Below are 18,936 nucleotides of genomic sequence, written 5' to 3'. Positions count from 1 at the left end.
CCCCCACACTGCTCCATATAATAATTTCTCCCACACTACCCACATATAGTAATTTCCCCCACACTGCCCCCATATAGTAATTTCCCCCACACTGCTCCATATAGTAATTTCCCTCACACTGCTCCATATACCGTATTTTTCGCCATATAAGATGTTCCGGCCCATAAGACGCAACTATGTTTTAGAGGGGAACAATAAGAAAAAAATATTTTTCATTACACCGCAGGTCAGTCCACCAATCAGACCCCCAATGTTAATAATACCCCAATAAGACCTCAGATCAGACCCCCAATCGGACCTCAGCTCAGACCCCAATGTGAATGACCCTCAATAAGACCTCAGATAAGAGCCCCATGCCTCTCATCAGCCCCTATATGCCTCTCTTCAGCCCCCATATGCCTCTCTTTAGGCCCATATGCCTCTCTTAAGCCCCCCATATGCCTCTCTTTAGCCCCCATATGCTTCTCTTTAGCCCCCCATATGCCTCTCTTCAGCCCCATATGCATCCCCGAAATAAAATTAAAAAAACACTTACCGGTACCTTTCCTGCTCCGGATGCCGCCGCTCCTCACCGCCCACGCTAGGTAAACCTCCTCTTCAGTCTGCTGTGTGTGGAACGCCCAGTGTGAGGTAACAACGCGCCCTCACATGTGCGCAGCCTTCACAGCAGAGCGCCGATGACCAGGAAGAGGTGAGTATAGCGCTTTCACCGCTTCACGGTCCATCGGTACTAATCAGCGCTTCCATAATGGAAGTGCTTGATTAGTATTCCCCCCATAAGACGCACTACCCCACATAAAAAATACGGTAATAATTTCTCCCACACTACCCCCATATAGTAATTTCCCCCACACTTCTCCATATAGTAATTTCCCATACACTGTTCCATATAGTAATTTTCCCCACACTGCCCCATATAGCAATTTCCCCCACTGCTACATACAGTAATTTACCCCCCCCACTGCTCCATACAGTAATTTCTTCCACACTGCCCCCATATAGTAATTCCCATCACACTTTTCCCCATGTAGTAGTTTGCCCCCACAAAAGTAATTTGCCCCCCACACTGCCCCCATCAAGTAATAACCCCCCACACTGCCCCCATTAAGTAATTTGCCTCGACACTGCCCTTCATTAAGTAATTTGCCCCCACACTGCCCTTCATTAAGTAATTTGCCTCCACACTGCTCTTCATTAAGTAATTTGCACCCACACTGCCCCCAATTAAGTAATTTTCACCCACACTGCCCTTAATTAAGTAATGTGCCCCTACACTGCCCCCCATTAAGTAATTTGCCCTCACACTGCCTTTCATTAAGTAATTTGCCCCCACACTGCCCCCAATTAAGTAATTTGCCCCCACACTGCCCCCAATTAAGTAATTTGCCCCCATGGAAACATTTGCCCCCACTGTCTCTGTAGTAATATGACCTCCTCTGCCCCCCAAAATTGGCACACACACACAAAAAAAAAAAAAAAGAGGCTAATAGCTGTGTCCGAATTGGTGAGGCAGGTGTGCGTACGTCACAATGACTTCACCACGGACGCCGCGTCGGGCTTTTACCACCACATAGGCCTCAGGCCTACTAGGCTTGAAGCCTATGGCAGTGATAGGTGGCGGGGCAGGGAACTATGCGCTCTCGTGCCCCCCACCCCCTGTAGTTTGTGGGCGTTTTGGTTGGCGTTGGGCCGATGCCGGGCCCGGGGCTACATACCCAAACGCCCAATTATAATCCGCCAATGCAACCTACATAAGACAATCGCCCCAAAAATAAAAAAATATGGCTTTTATAAAATGGAAACACAAAAACATGATTTAAAAAAAATAAATGCTTTTATTGTGTAAAATAAAAATAAAAAAATGCACATATTAGGCATCGCTGTGTCCGTAACAACCTGCTATATAAAAATAGTATGTGATCCAACCCGTCTGGTGAATGCCGTAAAAAAAAAAAAAAAGTGCTAAAAAAGCCATTTGTTATCACATTACATCACAAAAAGTGTAATACCAAGCAATAAAAAATTAATATGTGCCCCAAAATGGTACCAATCAAACCATCATCTCTTCCAACAAAAAAAAAAGACCCTACCTAAGACAATCGCCCAAAAAATAAAATAAATATGGCTTTCAGAAAATGGAAACACAAAAACATGATTTAAAAAAAAAAAATTATTGTGTAATCCAAAATAAAATTTTAAAATAGACTAGGTATCGCCGCATCGTTACGACCTGCTCTATAAAAAAAATCACATTATCTACTCTGTCAGATGAACATTGTAAAAAAACAAATAATAATGTGCCAGAACAGCCATTTTTTGGTTACCTTGCCTCATAAAAAGAGTAATATATATATACACACGCACACACAATGCACAACTACCTCTAGCAAAAGATTTCTATACTGCAGGAATAATCCTAATAATAACACGCCCCCCACACCGTTCACGTCAGCGCGCTGACCAATTAGGACACCGCGCTCCACATGCCGCCTGCACCGCCCACACCTGCACGCCGGCAAGCGGGTCAGAGCGCCACCATTTCTGTTTGTCAGTCCCAGCCGGCATTTCTGTTCGTCAGTCCCAGCCGGCATTTCTGTTCGTCAGTCCCAGCACTATCAGCCATATAGAGAGGAGCCCCTGTCAGCAGTCTGACCTACCAGCCGCCATTTCTGTTTGTTAGTACCAGCCGCCATTTCTGTTTGGCAGTCACAGCACTAGAAGTCATATAGAGAGAAGCCCCTGTCAGCAGTCTGACCTACCAGTCGCTACCAGCAGTCAGTGCCAGTCGTACAGCCACAGCCACCAGTCACAGTGCCAGTTAGTGTCAGCCACCAGTCAGTGCCAGACATCTCAAACATCAGTCAGTGCCACCAGCCACAAGTCAGTGCCAGCAGTCTCAGCTACAGCCAGCACTCAGTGCCAGCAGTCTCAGCCACAGCCAGCACTTAGTGCCAGCAGTCTCAGCCACAAGCCGCAGCCAGCAGTCTCAGCCACAGCCAACAGTCAGTGCCAGCAGTCTCAGCCACAGCCACCAGTCAGTGCCAGCAGTCTCAGCCACCAGCCGCAGTCAGCAGTCTCAGCCAGCACTCAGTGCCAGCATTCTCAGCCATAAGCCACAGCCAGCAATCTCAGCCGCAGCCACCAGTCTCGGCCACCAGCCACAGCTGCCAGTCTCAGCCACCAGTCAGTGCCAGCATTCTCAGCTACAGCCAGCACTCAGTGCCAGCAGTCTCAGCCACCAGCCGCAGTCAGCACTCTCAGCCACAGCCGGCACTCAGTGCCAGCAGTCTAAGCCACAGCCAGCAATCTCAGCCACCAGTCTCAGCCACCAGTCAGTGCCAGTAGTCTCAGCCACAGCCACCAGCCACAGCCACCAGTTTCAGCCACCAGTCAGTGTCAACAGTCTCAGCCACAGCCACCAGTCAGTGCCAGCAGTCTCAGCCACAGCCGCCAGTCTCGGCCACCAGCCATAGCCACCAGTCAGTGTGGTTATGTTCCCTTGCCATTTAATATAGACTATTCCTACTAATGTTTATGCACTACTGTTCTAGCGCCTGTTATTGTAACGGGCTTAATGTCTAGTATATAAATAATTATCTCTAAATGAATAGCGCTGTGCACTCCTTAGGCTGAGTTCACACGTCAGTTATTTCTATTAGTTAGGGCTCATGCACACAAATGTGGTTTGGTTCTGCATCCGAGCCGCATTTTTTAAGGCTTGGATGCAGACCCATTCACTTCAATGGGTCATCTCCTGTCTCTCTTCCTGCTTATCATAGACATATCATATCCATAGACATATCGGAAGAGAGCAGGAAGAGAGACAGGAAATGGCACGCACCCACTGCACGTGCCTTTTCTTCAACCAGCTGATCGGCGGGGGTGTCAGGTGTTGGACCTCCGCCGATCAGATATCGATGACCTATTCTGAGCCCCCTTAAAGGGCCCATGAATGTAAGGGCTCTGTGCCCATGCTGAGAACTGAAAATAGGGATCCACAATGCACGAGCACCGGCCCTGTGCACTCCGTGCTGCAGATGCAGACCCATTGACTCGAATGGATCCGCAAGCTGCCAGATACAGCAAAAGATAGGACATGTTTTTTGCGTTGTGGAGGCATGGACCCGAAAGCTCACATTAGCACTTTATAGAGCTTCTTTGGACTTCCGATCCGTGCATCCGCTTCGCAAAACACATGTCCTATCTTTCGCTGTATCTGGCGGATTGCGGACCCGTCATTTGTGTTCCACAATACTGCCACTGAGCCATTACGTTCATGTCCATGAGCCCTAATTAAGAAAAAATTAAAGGACTAGAAACACATTTGCACTTAAATGTGGGATTGTTTACCCATATTTTATATATATTGTGGGGTTTCGCTCTGGTAGACAGGATTAGCGGACGAAGTATACAGGCAATAAAAAGTTATTTGGATCAAACAGTTCAGTGTTTTATTTACACTTTAGGCAAGTGATAAGTAGTCGTAAACAAGCAAAAAGTCACCTTGCGGTGTTGGTGGTAATTCACACCATGTGGCAATTCTGCCTCAAAGTCCTTGAGCATAGCAGCAACAACCTATTTTCAAGCCAAAAAGGTAGCAAGCCTTCATCCAGACACAAGTCTGCCAGATCCCAACACAGAGACCTCGCTTCTGAGCACAGCTGGCTATTTAAGGAAAGCCAGGTGCTGCCAAAACCCGGAAAGGACACTTAAAATCAGTCCAATATTTGACCTCACCTGGCTGTAAATCAGCCTAGCAGCATATGCTGGGAGGAAAATACCTGTTTTTCCAGACCAAACTTCTCACTGTGTCACATACCCCCCCTTTCTTCAACCCTGAGGGGGTGAACACACGCCAGACAGTGTCTCCGGGACAGGGCATCCACGTTACCCTGTAACTGGCCTGCCCTGTGTTCCACCGAAAACTTAAAGTTTTGTAGGGAGAGAAACCATCGGGTGACTCGGGCATTTCTGTCCTTGGCCTGGCTCATCCACTTGAGAGGAGAGTGGTCAGTCACCAGGCAGAATTTTCTCCCCAATAAATAGTGGAAAGATTCTAGTGCCCACTTGATAGCCAGGCACTCTCTCCACTATAGTATACCGGGTCTCGGCTGGGGTGAGCTTACGGCTGAGGAAGACAATGGGATGCTCCTCCCCGTTGACTTCCTGAGACAGTTGGGCATCACCAAAACCGGGGACCCGCACAGGGCCGACTTCAAAGCGGAGAAAGCCTCTTCTGCCCGATCATCCCAGCGAACCATCGTTGACTTGTGTCCCTTTAAGAGTACTGTCAAGGGCGCGGCTAGAGTAGCAAAGTAGGGAACAAACCTCATGTAATAGCCCACCATTCCCAGGAATTACTTTATTTGCCTAGTGGTGAGAGGTCGGGGCCAATTCCATATCGTTAGGCTTGTCCTAATCTCTCGATGAGCTTATCCACCCGGGGCATGGGATACGCATCAAACTTGGAAACCTTGTTAAGTTTTCGAAAGTAGTTACAAAACCGCAATGTCCCGTCCTGCTTAGGTATCAATATTATAGGACTGGCCCACTCACTTTTTGACTCCTCAATGACGACTAGCTGCAACATTAGCTGCACCTCCTCCAATATGGCTTGTCGCCGAGCCTCGGGTACCAGGTATGGTTTTAATCAGACTTTTGCCTGAGGCTCAGTGACAATGTCATGCTGGATTATGGAAGTGCGTCTAGGGAGGTCCGAGAACACATCCGTGTTCCGACTAACAAACTCTCTGGCCTGCTGAGTCTGTTTAGAGGAGAGGCTGTCAGCAATTTTTACTGTGGCAGCCGCCTCTCTTGCATCAGACAGAGGGGCCAGTACCTTTTCTCCTAGAAAACCCGGCGGCGGGCTGTCTTCTGTACAGGTTATCCTATCTTTCCACGGTTTGAGTAAATTCACATGGTAAACCTGCTCCGGATTTCGCCGCCCTGGCTGGTGTACCTCGTAGGGCCCCTGCCACCTAGCCAGGAACTTACTGTCCATAGTCGAAAGCAGAACCAAAACCCGATCACCTGGGTTAGAGATCCGGACCAAGCCTGCCGATTATAGACCCGACTCTGGGCTCGCTGAGCTGCCTCCATATGCTCCCTAACAAGAGGCAACACTGTCTCTATCCGATCTTGCATCTGGGTAACTTACTCAATGAGACTTTTATGTGGAGTAGGTTGTTGTTCCCACGCCACTTTGGCCACATCCAAGAGACCGCGAGGGTGTCTGCCATATAGCAGTTTGAAGGGCGAGAACCCAGTAGAGGCCTGGGGTACCTTTCGCACTGCGAACATGAGATAGGGAAGAAGGAGGTCCCAGCCCTTCCCATCTTTAGAAACTACCTTTTTCAACATATTTTTAATGTTTGGTTAAACCGTTCTACCAGACCGTCCGTTTGCGGATGGTAAACAAACGTCCATAGTTGTTTTATATGCAGCAACTTACAGAGTTCCCTCATCACCTTGGACATAAAAGGGGTCCCTTGGTCGGTCAGAACCTCTTTAGGTAGTCCCACTCGTGAAAACATCTCCATTAACTCCTTAGCTATGAGTTTGGCTGAGGTATGTTGCAGTGGCACCACCTCCTGTTACCGAGTGACGTAGTTTAGAATGACTAAGATGTGTTGATGCCCTCTGGCGGACTTCGGCACTGGGCCTATGAGCTCCATAGATATTCGGTCAAACGGTACTTCGATAATCGGGAGAAGTACTAGGGGACTACGGAAATGTGGCTGGGGGCTAGTTATCTGGCAGGTCGCGCAAGACTTACAAAACTCTTCCACTTCTTTGAATATGCTGGGCCAGTAAAACTGCTGTAGAATACGATCCTGAGTTTTCGGCAGCCCCAGGTGACCCCCGAGAACGTGTCGGTGGGCTAGATCTAACACAAGCTTGCGATAAGCCTTGGGGACCACCAACTGTTCAATAGGCTCACCCCGTAGCTGGTTTACCCAATAAAACATATACTGATGAACCACAAAACGGGGAAACACTGACTCTGCCCCAGGTTCTTGTGGTTCACTATCTACTATTAACACATTTTCCCAGGCGCGGGATAGGGTTGGGTTCCGAAATTAGGCGGTACCAAAAATATCCCCGGAGACATTGAGGTCTGCATATTCAGGACCTGGCGGCAAGTCCTCCACGTCTCCCACCATCACACTTAGCGGGGTTGTCTCCCCCTCTTCCACCGAAGTGGTGGTTACCTCTACCGCTTGCCCTTCGGTCTCAGGTTCCCAGGGTTCTGGTCTCCCCCCTGAGCCGGACCACTCTGCTAGGGTTACCCTTGCCTCATGGGTATCAGTTACTCTGATAGGCCACAGTGCCAGGAAGCCCGGGAAGTCGCTCCCTATTATGAGTTCATAATGTAGATTTGTAGCAACAGCCAACTCGTGGGTCATCTACTGGCCACTGTGGTTAGAGACACCAGGTCTGCCGTGGGTACATCCCGGGCGGGTTTTATCCGCTCAAATCTCCAGGCCGGGGGTGGATATTTCCGGGGTTTGCCGCCCCCCCCCCCCCATCAGAACCCTCCTTTAGCGTTCCACCAGGTCCACCATCTCAAGATCATTGCCAGGAGACACCTGACCGGATCCAGTACTGGAGAGGGTATGGCAAAGCCCTATAGAATATATCGGCTAACAGACGATCCAGCCTAGCATACTGGGGTCTTGCAGGCTCAGCCGGGTTGAACCCCCACTGATGCACCCACTGGGCCCGGACCAACATATTCACCCCCAGTCTTGCCAGAATCTCACCCTTGACTTTCTGGTAGTCAGCCGCTTGATCGTCCGGCAAGTCAAAATACACCCGCTGGGAATCGGATGCCAGCAACAGATCGACGACCTCAGCCCTCTGGTCACAGGGTAGCTTTTCCCTGATGGCCACTTTCTCGTACATCGCAAGGTAGGTTTCGATGTCGTCTGCGGGGGTCATCTTAGGAATCGCGGCATGGACTGCTTTCCGGGCATCATGGACGCTCAGGATTGCTCCTGCTGTCTGCAAAGCCATCACGTGTTCTAGCAGCAATTGGTTAGTCTCCTGCTGCTGCTTATTAGCCTCACGTTGCTGCAGGTTTGTCTCTCGCTGCTGCAGATTAGCCTCCATGAGGGCCTTCACAACAGCCTCCATTTTGTTGTGGCACACTGGTTGTAATACAGCTGGTTTAATGTATGACATACAACCATGCCTGAAAAATGCAGAAACCCAAAATATTGGCGTTCACGCCAGCCCCACTGCTTTTGCCCGCATCCTCCACCAATTGTGGGGTTTCGTTCTGGTAGACAGGATTAGCGGACGCAGTATAGAGGCAACAACAAGTTCTTTGGATAAAACAGTTCAGTGTTTTATTCACACTTTAGGCAAGTGACAAAACAAGCAGTCATAAACAAGCAAAAAGTCAACTTGCGGTTTTGGTGGTAATTCGCACCATGCGGCAATTCTGCCTCAAAGAGTCCTTGAGCATAGCAGCACCAACCTGATTTTATGCCAAACAGGTAGCAAGCCTTGATCCTGACACAAGGCTCCCAGATCCCAACACAGAAACCTCGCTTCTGAGCCCAGCTGCCTATTTACAGGGTTTCTGTCACCCTGCAAAACTGATTTTTTTTTTTTTGGCTAGTTAGATTCCTCATAGTGCGATATAGCATAATATAATGCTCTTACTTACTTTGATGCGGCCGATTCTTTATAAAACGAACTTTTATAATATGTAAATGAGGGCTCTACCAGCAAGTAGGGCGTCTACTTGCTGGTAGCTGCTGCAGAAATCCGCCCCCTCGCCGTCTTGATTGACTGGGCCAGCCGTGATCTCCTCCTCCGGCCGGCCCTGTCAGTAATTCAAAAATCGCGCGCCTCGCGTCATTCGGCGCAGGCGCTCTGAGCTGAGGAGGCTCGTATCCTCAGCACTCCCTCAGTGCGCCTGCGCCGATGACATCACCGAAAGAGAAGACGTCATCGGCGCAGGCGCACTGAGGGAGTGCTGAGGGTACGAGCCTCCTCAGCTCAGAGCGCCTGCGCCGAATGACGCGAGGCGCGCGATTTTTGAATTACTGTCAGGGCCGGCCGGAGGAGGAGATCACGGCTGGCCCTGTCAATCAAGACGGCGAGGGGGCGGATTTCTGCAGCAGCTACCAGCAAGTAGACGCCCTACTTGCTGGTAGAGCACTCATTTACATATTATAAAAGTTCGTTTTATAAAGAATCGGCCGCATCAAAGTAAGTAAGAGCATTATATTATGCTATATCGCACTATGAGGAATCTAACTAGCCAAAAAAAAAAAAATCAGTTTTGCAGGGTGACAGAAACCCTTTAAGGACAGCCAGGTGCTGCCAAAACCTGGACCAGCACTTAAAATCAGGTCCGGTATGTGACCTCACCTGGCTGTAAATCAGCCCAGCAGCACATGCTGGGAGGAAAATACCTGTTTTCCCAGACCAAACCTCTCACTGTGTCACAATATATACAGTATATATATATATATATATATATATATATATATATACACACACTGCTGTTTTTTATATATACACTGCTCAAAAAAATAAAGGGAACACAAAAATAACACATCCTAGATCTGAATTAATTAAATATTCTTCTGAAATACTTTGTTCTTTACATAGTTGAATGTGCTGACAACAAAATCACACAAAAATAAAAAAGTGGAAATCAAATTTTTCAACCCATGGAGGTCTGGATTTGGAGTCACACTGAAAATTAAAGTGGAAAAACACACTACAGGCTGATCCAACTTTGATGTAATGTCCTTAAAACAAGTCAAAATGAGGCTCAGTAGTGTGTGTGGCCTCCACGTGCCTGTATGACCTCCCTACAACGCCTGTGCATGCTCCTGATAAGGTGGCGGACGGTCTCCTGAGGGATCTCCTCCCAGACCTGGACTAAAGCATCTGCCAACTCCTGGACAGTCTGTGGTGCAACGAGACGTTGGTGGATAGAGTGAGACATGATGTCCCAGATGTGCTCAATTGGATTCAGGTCTGGGGAACGGGCGGGCCAGTCCATAGCATCAACTCCTTCGTCTTGCAGGAACTGCTGACACACTCCAGCCACATGAGGTTTAGCATTTTCTTGCATTAGGAGGAACCCAGGGCCAACCGCACCAGCATATGGTCTCACAAGGGGTCTGAGGATCTCATCTCGGTACCTAATGGCAGTCAGGCTACCTCTGGCGAGCACATGGAGGGCTGTGCGGCCCTCCAAAGAAATTCCACCCCACACCATTAATGACCCAATGCCGAACCGGTCATGCTGGAGGATGTTGCAGGCAGCAGAACATTCTCCACGGCGTCTCCAGACTCTGTCATGTCTGTCACATGTGCTCAGTGTGAACCTGCTTTCATCTGTGAAGAGCACAGGGTGCCAGTGGCGAATTTGCCAATCTTGGTGTTCTCTGGCAAATGCCAAACGTCCTGCAAGGTGTTGGGGTGTAAGCACAACCCCCACCTGTGGACGTCGGGCCCTCATATCACCCTCATGGAGTCTGTTTCTGACCGTTTGAGCAGACATATGCACATTTGTGGCCTGCTGGAGGTCATTTTGCAGGGCTCTGGCAGTGCTCCTCCTGTTCCTCCTTGCACAAAGGCGGAGGTAGCGGTCCTGCTGCTGGGTTGTTGCCCTCCTACGGCCTCCTCCACGTCTCCTGATGTACTGGCCTGTCTCCTGGTAGCGCCTCCATGCTCTGGACACTACGCTGACAGACACAGCAAACCTTCTTGCCACAGCTCGCATTGATGTGCCATCCTGGATAAGCTGCACTACCTGAGCCACTTGTGTGGGTTGTAGACTCCGTCTCATGCTACCACTAGAGTGAAAGCACCGCCAGCATTCAAAAGTGACCAAAACATCAGCCAGGAAGCATAGGAACTGAGAAGTGGTCTGTGATCACCACCTGCAGAACCACTCCTTAATTGGGGGTGTCTTGCTAATTGCCTATAATTTCCACCTGTTGTCTATCCCATTTGCACAACAGCATGTGAAATTGATTGTCACTCAGTGTTGTTTCCTAAGTGGACAGTTTGATTTCACAGAAGTGTGATTGACTTGGAGTTACATTGTGTTGTTTAAGTGTTCCCTTTATTTTTTTGAGCAGTGTATATATATATATATATATATATATATATATATACAGTACAGACCAAAGGTTTGGACACACCTTCTCATTCAAAGAGTTTTCTTTATTTTCATGACTATGAAAATTGTAGATTCACACTGAAGGCATCAAAACTATGAATTAACACATGTGGAATTATATACATAACAAACAAGTGTGAAACAACTGAAAATATGTCATATTCTAGGCTATTCAAAGTAGCCACCTTTTGCTTGGATTACTGCTTTGCACACTCTTGGCATTCTCTTGATGAGCTTCAAGAGGTAGTCCCCTGAAATGGTTTTCACTTCACAGGTGTGCCCTGTCAGGTTTAATAAGTGGGATTTCTTGCCTTATAAATGGGGTTGGGACCATCAGTTGCGTTGAGGAGAAGTCAGGTGGATACACAGCTGATAGTCCTACTGAATAGACTGTTAGTATTTGTATTATGGCAAGAAAAAAGCAGTTAAGTAAAGAAAAACGAGTGGCCATCATTACTTTAAGAAATGAAGGTCAGTCAGTCAGCCGAAAAATTGGGAAAACTTTGAAAGTAAGGGCTATTTGACCATGAAGGAGAGTGATGGGGTGCTGCGCCAGATGACCTGGCCTCCACAGTCACCGGACCTGAACCCAATCGAGATGGTTTGGGGTGAGCTGGACCGCAGAGTGAAGGCAAAAGGGCCAACAAGTGCTAAGCATCTCTGGGAACTCCTTCAAGACTGTTGGAAGACCATTTCAGGGGACTACCTCTTGAAGCTCATCAAGAGAATGCCAAGAGTGTGCAAAGCAGTAATCTAAGCAAAAGGTGGCTACTTTGAAGAACCTAGAATATGACATATTTTCAGTTGTTTCACACTTGTTTGTTATGAATATAATTCCACATGTGTTAATTCATAGTTTTGATGCCTTCATAGTCATGAAAATAAAGAAAACTCTTTGAATGAGAAGGTGTGTCCAAACTTTTGGTCTGTACTGTATATATATATGTATTAAGCAAATATATTGCTGCATTTGTGGGAGGGGAGGCTGATTACAAGGCTAATTACACGCACCTGTGGGCCCAGGCTGGCTGATTACAAGGCTAATTACACGCACCTGTGGGCCCAGGCTGGCTGATTACAAGGCTAATTACACACACCTGTGGGCCCAGGCTGGATGATTACTAGGCTATTTATAGGCACCTGTGGGCCCAGGCTGACGATGATTCAGCTGATTTCACTACCTCTGGCTCAGCTCTAGGATACAGCAGCATGGTGTGGAGGTTCTTTACGGCTGGGTGACGGCAGAATGGCTCAGGAGGGCGCTGGTATTCATGGTAGGATCAGAGTTGTTTGTACGGGACCCACGCTGCGGTCCGCGACATGTAGCGCTCTGGGATGAAGCAGAGTTTGGGCGCTAATGGTCGAACCATGGTTGTTTGTATTGTTTGTCTGGCTATTCAGAGGCCTAGTGGGGCCACTGCATACAGTTTTGGGGTAGCATGTGCTTAGAGTGGGCATGGTTGTATGTTTTCCGATACCTGTGTTACATGCGGGGCGCGTGTCTGCAGTTGGCTCAAGCTACGCGTGCTTGGTTTGAGTGATGGTAAATGTGGATCAATGGTCGATGATTTAAAAAAAACAAAAAAAACACCTGCAGCATCATGTGGAGGTTCGGTTGCGCCTGGGCAATGGCAGAAGGTGCCAGGCGAGTGCTGGCATTCACGGTAGGATTGGACTTGGTTACACGGTCCGTGACTTGTAGCGCTCTGGGGCGAAGGGGGTTGGGCTTCAATGGTCAAATGATCGTGGTTAGGATTGTTACCTTCAAAGCTACGTCCGTGTGTCTGCATTTACATTTTGTCCTATACGCCATTCACTACTAGAGCTGCGTTCATGCGTCCGCTGTTGCATTACATTAATACTCTGCTCACTTTCAGATTTCATTCATACGGCTGCTTTATACCATGCTCCTCATACACAGAGCTGTGCCCATACCATGTTTTTAGGCACCACTCACATCCAGAGCTGCATTCACCCACTTGTTCTTACATCATGTGTTATACTCTGCTTCCACTTAAAGCTTTTCATTACTACATAATGGTTACTCAGTATTCTTACTAGGGCTATCAGCACACCACTCTGATACTGCTCTTCCGATAAGATAGCCGCTTTCTTTTCAGGCTTACGTTTCTTTCCTCGGTGGTTTGTTACATTCCTTAGGCCTACCTTTTTCTGTTTACTTGGGGGGAAGAGAGAGGAGAAAAGGGAAAAAAATAATAATAATGGGTGGTGTTCTTTAATCCTGGTTTGCATTCACTTAGACTGGTCTCCTTTACTTCTGGTTCGCATTCACTCAGATTGATCTCCCACCCCAGTTAACCAAATAGCTCCCTAGCAGACAGTGGGCCAATAGGAGTAAGTTCTTACTATGTTGTTCATTCCTTTGTCACAAAGAGGGTCTTTTCTTAGCGAACTGCAATGCCCCTGGCTCTTGTTTTTCTCCCATCTGTTTCAATTTCGCAGTTGGGTAATGTTTCGTTCATGCAAGTGGTTCGGATCACTAATGTCTATGCATTTTCCATTAGGTCTGGCTCACGTTTTAATTACTTATCGTCACTGTAAGGTCATCCAGGTCAATCTCTTGGCTTCAGGGGGCCCAATGACCGTTCTTCATGTTGTTCGTTAGGGGTACAATATGGTTGTAGGCTGGTTAGCGTCCTAGGTTTATTGTCGGAGAGGGTCATGGTCATGCGAGTCCCCAAGTCATACTGGTGCTGCATAAGTGGTTTAAAAAAATAAATAAAATAATAATAATAATAATAATAATAATAAAAAAAATAATAAAAAAAAATCCGCCATTAGTCTCTCACGCATGGCTTCTCCGTTTTAGTTTTACACATATGGCTCCGCCATTAGAGCCTCTCACGCATGGCTTCTCCGTTTTTAGGTTTACACATATGACTCCGCCATTAGTCTCTCACACATGGCTCTGCCATTAGAGTCTCTCACGCATGGTTCTCAGTTTTAGTTTTACACACATGACTCCGCCATAAGAGCCTCTCACGCGTGGCTTCGCCATTAGAGTCTCTCACGCATGGCTTCTCCGTTTTTAGGTTTACACATATGACTCCGCCATTAGTCTCTCACGCATGGCTTCTCCGTTTTAGTGTCACACATATGGCTCCGCCATTAGAGTCTCTCACGCATGGCTCCGCCATTGGAGTCTCTCACGCATGGCTTCTCCCTTTTGGTGTTACATATGACTCCGCCATTAGAGTCTCTCACGCATGGCTCCGCCATTAGAGTCTCTCACGCATGGCTTCTCCCTTTTGGTGTTACATATGACTCCGTCATTAGTCTCTCACGCATGGCTTCTCCCTTTTAGTGTTACACATATGACTCCGCCATTAGAGTCTCTCACGCATGGCTTCTCCCTTTTAGTGTTACACATATGACTCCGCCATTAGAGTCTCTCACGCATGGCTTCGCCATTAGAGTCTCTCACGCATGGCTTCTCTGTTTTAGTTTTTACACACATGACTCCGCCATTAGTCTCTCACGCATGGCTTCTCCGTTTTAGTGTCACACATATGGCTCCGCCATTAGAGTCTCTCACGCATGGCTCCGCCATTAGAGTCTCTCACGCATGGCTTCTCCCTTTTGGTGTTACATATGACTCCGCCATTATAGTCTCTCACGCATGGCTCCGCCATTAGAGTCTCTCACGCATGGCTTCTCCCTTTTGGTGTTACATATGACTCCGCCATTAGTCTCTCACGCATGGCTTCTCCCTTTTAGTGTTACACATATGACTCCGCCATTAGTCTCTCACGCATGGCTTCTCCCTTTTAGTGTTACACATATGACTCCGCCATTAGAGTCTCTCACGCATGGCTTCGCCATTAGAGTCTCTCACGCATGGCTTCTCTGTTTTAGTTTTTACACACATGACTCCGCCATTAGTCTCTCACGCATGGCTTCTCCGTTTTAGTGTCACACATATGGCTCTGCCATTAGAGTCTCTCACGCATGGCTCCGCCATTAGAGTCTCTCACGCATGGCTTCTCCCTTTTGGTGTTACATATGACTCCGCCATTATAGTCTCTCACGCATGGCTCCGCCATTAGAGTCTCTCACGCATGGCTTCTCCCTTTTGGTGTTACATATGACTCCGCCATTAGTCTCTCACGCATGGCTTCTCCCTTTTAGTGTTACACATATGACTCCGCCATTAGAGTCTCTCACGCATGGCTCCGCCATTAGAGTCTCTCACGCATGGCTTCTCCCTTTTGGTGTTACATATGACTCCGCCATTAGTCTCTCACGCATGGCTTCTCCCTTTTAGTGTTACACATATGACTCTGCCATTAGAGTCTCTCACGCATGGCTTCTCCCTTTTAGCGTTACATAAGACTCTGCCATTAGTCTCTCACGCATGGCTTCTCCCTTTTAGTGTTACACATATGACTCCGCCATTAGAGTCTCTCACGCATGGCTCCGCCATTAGAGTCTCTCACGCATGGCTTCTCCCTTTTGGTGTTACATATGACTCCGCCATTAGTCTCTCACGCATGGCTTCTCCCTTTTAGTGTTACACATATGACTGCCATTAGAGTCTCTCACGCATGGCTTCTCCCTTTTAGCGTTACATAAGACTCTGCCATTAGTCTCTCACGCATGGCTTCTCCCTTTTAGTGTTACACATATGACTCTGCCATTAGAGTCTCTCACGCATGGCTCCGCCATTAGTCTCTCACACATGGCTTCTCACTTGTAGTGTTACATATGGCTCTGCCATTAGAGTCTCTCACGCATGGCTCTGCCATTAGAGTCTCTCACGCATGGCTTCTCCGTTTTAGTTGTACACATATGACTCCGCCATTAGTCTCTCACGCACGACTTCTCCCTTTTAGTGTTACATATGACTCCGCCATTAGTCTCTCACGCATGGCTTCTCCGTTTAAATTTTACACACATAACTTCGCCATTCGAGGCCGGCTGCGTGGTCCCACAACAAGTAAGTTCCATGTCTTTTTCTGTCCTCAGACCCGCTCGCATGGCTCGGTCATCTGTGGCTCGCAATACAATTTTCTTGTGGGGGCTCGCACGTGTGGCTTGTGCCATTAGAGTCTCACTCACGTTATTGTTTTCCCTGACTCGTTTATTTTCTAGGTTGTTGGGTTTTCATTGTTTTCTTTATAAGCAGTCATCCCAAGCCTGCCTTTGCGGACATCATCTTCTCCCAGGCATGCTGACTTCATCTACAAACTTGGGCTGAGGGTGTTGGTGTCCGGCCTAAGTCCTGGGTATCGGTCCGTCTTCCAGTAGGAGGTACAGTATAAGGCGCAGTTTACGAAGTCTGTCATGTCTTCTGACACGACAAGTCCTATCACGACTACAGGCGCAGCATACATAGTTTATCACGACCTTAAGCTTATTTTCTGTCACAACTGCAGGTATTACGTGTACGTTCTGTCCTTATTACAGGCCACATTAGCTCGTTACTCGAAATAGCCATGTATTCCTGTGGATGGTTCCCCAGGCCTGGTGGGTTTACACATTTCACTTAATTTACTACTACAGTAAGACGGCAGACGCCATGTTCTAACTTTTGGGCCCTTAATAGAAAGTGTGGCCTGGGGAATAAGTAGAGGTAAAGTATTTTGCCACCAGGAACAGTCGGTGCCCGATCAGGGCCCTTGGCGGATGGTTGGAGTTCATCTAGGCCCTTCCAACAGATTCACCATTGTTTGTTTCAGTCGGCAGCTCTCAGGATTCAGACCTTCTCGTAATATGGTCATATGTTAGTCTACATAGGAGTAAATCGTTCCTGGTTACCAGCCACTCTTTCAATTGCATCAGCATTAACCATCTCTAAGAACGATGTGGCGGTGCACATGACAAAGAGGTAAGGTAGGTGGAAATCACTGATATATACGGTATATTCCGCACCTTCATCGTGAAAGGTCTTTCCGTTCAAAATCGGGTGTCGTAACGGTATGTATATATTTACTCTAAACAAGGTCTGCTCTTTTTGGCCCCTTTAGGCTGCCCTACCACAGCAGTTATGGCATAATTCTACTGCTTGTTGTAGATAGGGGTTAGATAGGTTAGGTTCACCTTTCCGATAGCCTATCCGACCACAAATATATATATATATATATATATATATATATATATAAATCATATTGGTGGATATACCGTTGAGGAGACTCACTACAAATCAGATATATTATTAGTGGCCTCTCTGAATCAAACCAACTGATTATATATGAAGGGATAACAACTATTTCTATACCGGAGGAAATTTATTTTTGAATACATACAGGAATGGAATATTGCTGAGACATCCAAGAACATTATGTACTGTGTATGCATTACTTTATATAGATTTGTTTCATAAGTAATTCAATATCCATATATTTATTTTTATTTTATTTTATTTCTATTTTTCTATTTTTATTATTTCTACTACTCCTTATACTGCGAGTGTCACTATGGATTTATAAAAGTGTTTTTATTTGAATTGAATGGTAGTTTTATTCAAATATAACTATCCACAGTGCATAATGCCAGTATATAGCACCTTGACTTGCTGGTTGGTGAGAATGCAATAAGAGAAAAAAAAGGAACGAGGGTTAATCTTTTCCTTTGGGATGGGTTCTTCCCAAAGAGAAAAGAAAAACTAGAGGCACCAATGGTGCTGGGAGACAAAGAGAAGAAAGTGGAAGTAAGCCGGTATAGTGAGAGGGTGGTACACAGTCAGTAAAGGTTTAAGAGGGAGGCTGCTGTAAAGTCAATCAACAGGGGCAGATGCCCATGTGTATTGTAATTTTGCTGGTGGGAAAGGATGAGAACGGGGGATGTGGACAACCTACTGAGTGTAAAAAAAAAAAAAACTCTAGTGGTCGTGACAATCCCTCAAAAAAAGATAGAAGAAAAATAAGAGAACAAAGCGCCAACCTCAAATGATTACCAAGGAATTAGGTTAAGTTACTCAAATGGGTAGAGTTTCTCCCATAACCACAATCAATTAGGAGTCACCACATAGTGGATTACAGATTGTTAATTGTGCGCAATTATGTAAAACATAAAACATTTAGGTTCGAAGCGTATAGTAAATCTATAGAGAACAAACTATAGATAAAAAATATAAAAAACAGCATGCTAAAAACATATTAAGATATCAGAGTATTTACTCACTTCACTGGGGGGTAGTCTGGAATAAACTCAAGACAAACAAACAAACTAATCCCCCCTAGCCAGAATCGCCTGTAGAGTCGCAGATATTGATGGCAGCCAGTCACACAGGGGCTCCTTAGCAATATCTTTATTCCAGATTCTGCTCAACGCTTTTCGGGGTTATCCCTTTATCAGGAGCAATACAATAATAATAAGATACATATGCACAACAGAATAGTTTCTTTGTCTTTAAATACTGTCGTTTAAAAACCGCCAAAAAGCGTGAAGGTGTGGTTATAGGGAGTCCTCTTTTTAGTCTTTACTTCCTGTTTCTCTGTTTAGTCTTTACTTCCTGTTTCCGACGCGTTCCACCCTGGAACGCATCGGTAAAATCAAATCAAACTAGTGGTTTTCCTCCAATATAATATTCTGTTATATTCCCTTATACTCAGGGGCGTAGCTAGAAATGCATGGGCCCCATAGCAAAAAAAAATTATGGGCCCCCCCCTCTGTGCCATCCACAGATCCCCCTCCCCTAAATAGTGCCATCCACAGATTCCCCTCCCCTAAATAGTGCCATCCACAGATCCCCCTCCCCTAAATAGTGCCATCCACAGATCCCCCTCCCCTAAATAGTGCCATCCACAGATCCCCCTCCC

General features: G+C 46.9%; 1 protein-coding gene across 1 annotated transcript in view; it reads right to left on the bottom strand.

The window, feature by feature from the left end:
- Window positions 1–18,936, bottom strand: part of DNAH6 (dynein axonemal heavy chain 6) — a 381,291-nt gene that overhangs the window by 356,087 nt on the left and 6,268 nt on the right. The window lies entirely within an intron of this gene.

This window comes from Bufo bufo, chromosome 2 (assembly GCF_905171765.1).
Source record: "Bufo bufo chromosome 2, aBufBuf1.1, whole genome shotgun sequence".
NCBI lineage: Eukaryota > Metazoa > Chordata > Amphibia > Anura > Bufonidae > Bufo > Bufo bufo.
This window is presented reverse-complemented; position numbering and strand designations above follow the sequence as displayed.